Here is a 7,360-nt window from a genome sequence, read left to right as displayed (position 1 = left end):
GGATTTAAAAAAAAAAAAAAAAAAAAAAAATCAAAAAAATTCAAAAAAAAAGCAAATAACGGCTAGTGAACCGGCCCGGGTGAACCGGCCGTTATTTATTTATTTTTGAATTTTTTTCCCCCCCAATTTTTCCTATAAATTCGAAATCTTTAAAATTTTGAATTTAAAATTGAGTTCAAGTCTTTTCATTTATTTCCTTTTTCTTTTTCTATTTAAAAGTACTTCTTTTAATTTACTCATTCTAAAATATTTCAAAAAATAAAAAAAAAAAAAAATTCAAAATTTCCGGGCCGACCCCGGAACCGACCCGGATAAGCCCGGAACCGGCCCGAACCGGCGGGCCGACGCGGCCCGCTGAACCGCCCATACTACGGGCCGGTTCCGGTTCCGGAAAATGTGAACCGTGAACCGGTTTGAACCGGCCCGGAACCAGCCCGAACCGGCCCGTGGCCGTGTCTACATCAAACCACTCAAAAATCAACAAACACTAAGAGACCCAGAGATAGAAAGAGATGCCATAGCTACAAAATGCTACGAATTTAAAACCAAACCGCTAATGACTCCTCACCCCAATCGCCTCCTACCAAAACCCTAGCGCCGCTAACCACCCAAGGTCCCGCGCTCACAAATGAAAAAAATCTGATAATATAAAAATGAACGAAATTACCATCAAAATATAGATCTCGACGAGAGGAATCCAACACTGGGTAGCCCGTCAAATTCCAACTGGTATAACACAAAATACACCTCTGGTAAGACCCACCGTCGTTGAAATACACGTCGACTGAAAAAAATTGCAGAAACAGATCCAGTGCTCTAAACTGAATGAAATCACCTCCGAAAGAAAGAGCTCGATGAGAGTAATCCAACGATATTTAAATTAGCGAATTCCGACCACCGGAGAGAGAGTTATGACTCCGGGAAGCAACTTTGCTGGTTGGAGATCTATGGAGGCGGGATTTGAATCTGGGAGTTGAGAGAGGGAGAGAGAGAGAGAGAGAGAGAGAGAGAGAGAGAGAGAGAGAGAGAGAGAGAGAGAGAGAGAGAGAGAGAGAGAGAGAGAGAGAGACGACTGTGAGTAGCTAGGTTTAAAACCGATTTTAAAAGGATATTATAGGTACTTCGGGGTGGGCGAGGGGGTCTGTCAAATTAATTTCAAAATGGAAGGGGTATGCACAAGGATGTAATTAGTTTGGTCGTTAGTTATATATAATTTCCATATGAGGGGGTCTCTAAAATAATCCTATCTAAAATTAACATTAGGAATTGTGGAATTCCCTCACAAGTCATACCCCCTCACGTGTTTATTATTCCAGTTTTGTCCTTTATTCTCCCACTTTTTTTCTCTCTTTCCTCTCTCTCTTCTCAACCGTCCTTTTCTTTCTCTTTCATCCCCCCTCTTTTTATATTTTTTAGTATTTATTTTTCCTTTTTTCTCTCATTCACTTTCTCTCTCCCCTTCTCTCTTCCCTGATACGTCTCTTTCTGTTTCTCTTTTCTTTTCTTTTCTCGAATCACTCGCGCTGTCTCTCTTCACTACTAAAATCGGCTTGTATATCTTCTCTACCAAAATTGACGGATCCATAGCCGCCGCATCTTCATGGCTACCATTGGTTCACCCGGTCTAGTAACAAGGAAACGTTGAGATATGTTTTCCGACGAAGCAGCATCCGCCGCCACTCTTTCTTAATGCACCCCCCCCACCGTTGATTTTCCGACTAAAAAATCTCCGACGCTGGAGTCTCACGTTATTGTCTCGAAGCCTTATGCTCATTTCATTGGTTCAGATCTAACTTTTCAAGGAAAATTAAGGCTAGTGATAGTTGTATTGTGGAAATTCATTTTTTAGAGAAATTGAATTTACAAGGAAGGTATCCATACGCTTCAGACTATTGAAATCATTTGGGACTCTGGGCGTAATTGTGAAAGTGTTGGAATTACTTGCCGATGGTTGAATAATTTGACGGTGGTGAATTTTGGTCATAAAATTATGGTACAGAAATGATCATTGACTACTATAATTTAGTAGTTAACAATCACAATTTATAGCTAACTATTAAAATTCCGTAGTTAACTTTCACTATTTTGTAGTTGACTAACGCAATTTTATAGCAAACTAGTAGAATATTATAGTTGAGATCGTTTGAGACTTTGGGCGTGATTGTGAAAGTGTTGGAATTACTCGCCGATGGTTGAATAGTTTGACGGTGGTGAGTTTTGGTCATAAAATTATGGTACATAAATGATCATTGACTACTATAATTTAGTAGTTAACTATCACAGTTTATAGCTAACTATTAAAATTTCATAGTTAACTTTCACTATTTTGTAGTTGACTGAAACAATTTTATAGCAACCTAGTAGAATATTATAATTGACTACTAAAGTCAATAGTTAAATTCATTAATTTAGTTGTTCACTACAATTTCGTAAATCTTTCCAAAAAAAATAAAAAAGGTAAAAGTAAAAAAAATTGAAATATAATTAAAAACAAAATTAAAATAATTAAAGAAGAGAGAGTGCACAAATTGGTTGACTGATCCTATATTAAAGGGAGGGGGTCTAGTTCAAAAGAAAAATGTAGGGATAGTATGGGAATATGTAAAATGGAGGGGGTTGCACCATATTAAAAAAATATTTGGTACATAGTTCTAATATTTGTGCTAATGAGGGTGTTACACCTCATTAATCCTAAATAATAAAAAAATAATTGTATTATTATGTAAGGGTGTGCACGGGTCGGTACGGCTTGGTTTTTGCAATAAACCAAACACATACCGAAATATCGGTTTTTCATATTTTAAAAACCGAACATGTCGGTTTTTTTTTCAGTTCGGTGTTTAACGATTTTTCAGTTTTCGGTTAACGGTTTCAGTATCAATTTAGTTTATTTTCGATTTCGATTACGTCTATCGGTTTGAATCGGTTCGTCATAAAACCGATATTTGACCTAAAATTAAGTTATAAAAAACACGTCACAGCCCAAAATTAACTAATAAAAAATATGACACATGGAGGCGCTCGAAGGTTAGAGGCGCGCTAGGGTAAGTATTTATAAAAATTAAAAAATATTAAACTTTTTATATGTTAACGGGTCTAGCGGGTCAGAACCGTTCAGTTAGGGTCTGGGTCGGGCGAGTCTGGCGGGTCAGAACTGTTTAGTTAGGGTATGGGTCGGGGTGGGTCTGTGTCTAAGCTAAAATGGGTTGGGGGATCTGGGGTGTATATTTTTTTCATGGGCCCAGAACCGACCCGGTGCCATCCCTAAATGTGATGATACATTCTAGGGTTGTTCATGGGTCGGCTTTACCCGACAATCGACCCACTACTTCCGGCCGATAATTGCCCACCAACCGACTGGTTTTGGTTGGACGTATAATTTTAACCAAGCCATGTATAGTTGGGTCGGATTAATTTCTAATTTGTTGAAAAAGTCGGTTGGCAGATATTACCACCGACTTTTCCCCTTTTTTTTAACCTCTTTTTGTGTATTGAGTGACTATTCAATTTCAATATTTAATTTTTGACGTGAAATAAATAAAAGTACATAACTAAATTAAGTATACTCTTCAGTTTCTCCTACCTCCTAATATTTACCACTAGCTCTCTCTATTTCTTTCAAAACTCTAAGGTACAAACTATTTTGTCTCTCAAATTAATATTTGAAAATTTCAGAATTTTGTGATGTGAAAGTGTGAATGGTTGAAAATGATTCGTTTTAGTATTTTGTATTGCTTCTGGAATTTTAATTTGTAATATGTGATATTGTTGAAACTTGATTTTGGGCCTAACATATTTGAATGTCAGTTGCTGAATTTTGATCAAGGAATAACATAAAATTTTTATATTTGTTTTTTTATTGTGGCCAATATTGGCCGATAATTTTCAATCGACCTGTTCGGCAACCGACAGGCGACAAAGTCGATTACCAACCATTATCGGCTCACAATAATGTGACCGACAATGGATTTACATATTTGCAAGAATCAGTTGGTCGAATCGGGTCGGGCCAATAATGAGCCGATAATCAACCAACCCAACCCATGAACAACCCTAGTACATTACATGCCCTCCGTTAATGGGATGTTGTTAGTAACTAAAGGAAAACGGCAGGAAATGAGGGGAAAATAAACTTTTAGTTCCTCATGTTTACAACTAAAGCATTTTTTATGGATGTATATTATAAAACAAAAAAAATCAAAAATTTTGAAGCGACCACACTTGTCTGTTTGCAAAAGTTTTTTGAAAACTTTTGAAAAATGAATAAGAGACCTTCTATTTATAGTAAGAAATCAAAGAAAAATATCCCGTCTCGAATTATGTGCCCAGATCGCGATCTGGGCTTCTTGGATCGTGATCTAGCAGCCTTGGAAACTGCGCACCACCTTTCCAGATCGCGATACGGGAATGGTGGATCGCGATCTGGTTCTTGATCAAAAAAATTACTGTGAGACCCCTCTGATCGCGATCCCGGAAGGCTAGATCGCGATCTGGGTCCTAATCAAGAAAACCTTCTGTAAGACCCCCCAGATCACGATACAGAAAGGCTGGATCGCGATCTGGGCTTCTGCGCCAACTTCAAACACTATTTTGACCCTTTTTAGCCCGAATTTGACAATTTGGCATCACAAAAGTTGTAGATCTTGAAGTTAACTTTCTAAGGATCCTTGAATCAGCTCAATCGGAGGTCGTATGCAAAAGTTATGGTTGAAATACGAAACAGTGCCACAACCCGCGATACTGCACTTTTGCACGTGTTTGGTTTGATTTTCGGCTTCGCTTCCAAAATCGTTTCGAATCAGCAAAAATAGCTTCTATTTAACTAAAATAAAAATAAAACAAAAACAACATAATATATACAAATAAAGCCGAAAACTCGGACGAACGAAGACCAAAACTCGAAGAATTGATAAGTGAAAATCATGCAAAATGAACAATTATCAAATAGCGTCACATACAATACCATTATTCATTGCTTGCTGAAGAAGAAAGAGGTTTACAAAATGCACAAAAGGGGATTCTCGGCCGACGCAGCTACTTCGTCCATATTAATTAATCACTTGCAAGGATCCAAAAAAGATGATCTTTTAGAAATGATGAGAAAGTTGTGCCAAAAATATAAATATATATTTACTTGCTTTCCTTTTTATTTTATATTTTTTTTTTCATTTAAGGGAATTTTAGTCCTTTCTTATGTTTTGTTTGGGTTTTTTTATTTGAGGCAAGGTAATTATAATTATTATAAAAGAAAAAGGGAAAGGGAAAGACCTTGTAATTATACTATTTTAGAGATATTAATGGCTCTCCATTGGTTACTTTGAAAGAGTAAAAACAATATAGAATATAATATTATCTTTGTATTCATCAAATATCTTTGAGAATAAAGGACAACCCGATGTATAACGGAATATAAAAATGATGGTTTCATTTGGGTCGATTTCGAATAATTTCTCGACTATTTTAGTGTATGCAGTTTCATGTCGTTTTTCGTTGGAAGCTTTTGTACTGCATATTTGAGCAAGATTTATGTCACCGTGCTCCCTCGCCAGCTTGGCAAAGTTTCCATGGGAGATGAAGGTAGCTCTTTAATTTGTTGGAATGATGTGTAGATGAATCTGAGGTATGGGTTGTTTTCTGTTCTTGCATCTGAAAAAAAAAAATTTTTGAAAAAAAACTATGACTTTGAAAGGATTATTTTAACTTAGATTTCAAGTGCACAACAAATCAATACTTCGAACATCAAAGAATTTTTGATGTGAGAATTACAAATCCTTCTTTGAGCTTTGGCCTCAAGTCTAACCAAAACCTTGCTATTGATTGTGAATTAACATTTTCGGAAAAATTCTAATTTTTTTGGAAGTGGAAAACTAACTACAATTCCGTTTCAAAAAGTAAAAATCGGAAATTAGAATTTTGAATTTCAAATACTACACTATTTGAAGGATAACAAATCACTATGTAAAGGGTTCTTGAGAAGTGGTTGAGGGTCACCGCTAAGGGTGGATCGAATTTTAATTCGCATTTTTCCGGAAAAATCCATTTTTTTTCTTCTGAAAAACTTAATCAACGTAAACTGTAAGTTGTTGTGTATATATATGCTCCCTCTCCCAATAGGCCACCTTGGATTTCGACTATGAACAAGTGAGAAGAATATGGGAGAAATCACAGAAGGACCAACTCAGGATTTTCTTCTCCATTGTGTTTTTGTTGTTTTTATATCTCCATTGTGTTTTTGTTGTTTTTATATCGTTTTCCTATCTTACTATCTTAAAGAATACAAAATTTTGGCGAAAAGGTTAGCTGTTGTCTTGCTGTTGTCCAAGTCAAGGATAAAAAAAGATGATAAAATATTTTTTTTTAGACCGGTAGGACTAAATATATTTTATTTTTCTTCGTATTTAGTATACCAAAGGAAATGAGCAAATTCGGTTGATTAGAGTGTTTAGTCTCACGTATAGGTTTACATGGAAATTGATAAAATATTTGGTGGACATACTTTTTTGTGTGAGTAATACATGCAAACAAGATTTTCTTTCTCAAGATTATTCGAGCAACAATTTCTACGTCTTTAAAAGATTTGGCTTTGCCAACTTTGATCACGCCAACACTCACGGGGTGGGATGTGTTTTGTGTACTAAATAAGAACACAAATGAATCACCTAAGTTCCTTTTTATACTAATCTACTTACCTTTTTATACTAATCCACTTACTTAGTAGCGGACGGTGGTGGTCAAACAATTACTACTATTTATTCTCTGGAACACTCCAAAGAATTTCTAGAAATATCTACATTCGAGAAGCTTCTAGCTACTCTCTAGAACATTTCAAAATCTTTACAAAAACTCATGTGCAAGTGAGTCTACTTGGGCCATTTCTCGGCTTAAGTAATGGGCTTGCCTTGTTGGATTATAAAAAATCTTGACATCAAGAAAATGTGCAAAGCGTTTGTGCTCATAATAGTTCTCCCCTTTTACTGTGTTGGTAGTAGTTTAACCAAATTTGTTTTACGTCTATAATTTTATTTTTTTTCCACCAAGCTATCTTTTCCTCTTATTATATTTTCCATGGGTTCTCTTTACTAGGAGTTTAGTGCAATTAGTACTCTTGTATTATATCGAACTAGTAACTCACCCGTGCGATGCATGGGGATCAATTCTAAGTTCAATTTTTTTTAATGACTAAAACACGTCGATGATGTAAATCAAACACCTTTGCGAATGAAAAGAGAATTCTAATGCGATGCATGGGATAATATAAAAAATGAACGAAAACTTTGAATAGTTGATATATAATACGGTATAATCTTTTTTTTTTAAACAATATCGATTTCATTTGATTTAAGTACCGAGATAAACAAAA

This window comes from Erythranthe guttata, chromosome 7 (genome assembly GCF_056151865.1).
Source record: "Erythranthe guttata isolate IM_541 chromosome 7, IM_541, whole genome shotgun sequence".
Taxonomy (NCBI): Eukaryota; Viridiplantae; Streptophyta; class Magnoliopsida; order Lamiales; family Phrymaceae; genus Erythranthe; species Erythranthe guttata.
Note: the sequence above shows the minus strand (reverse complement) of the source record.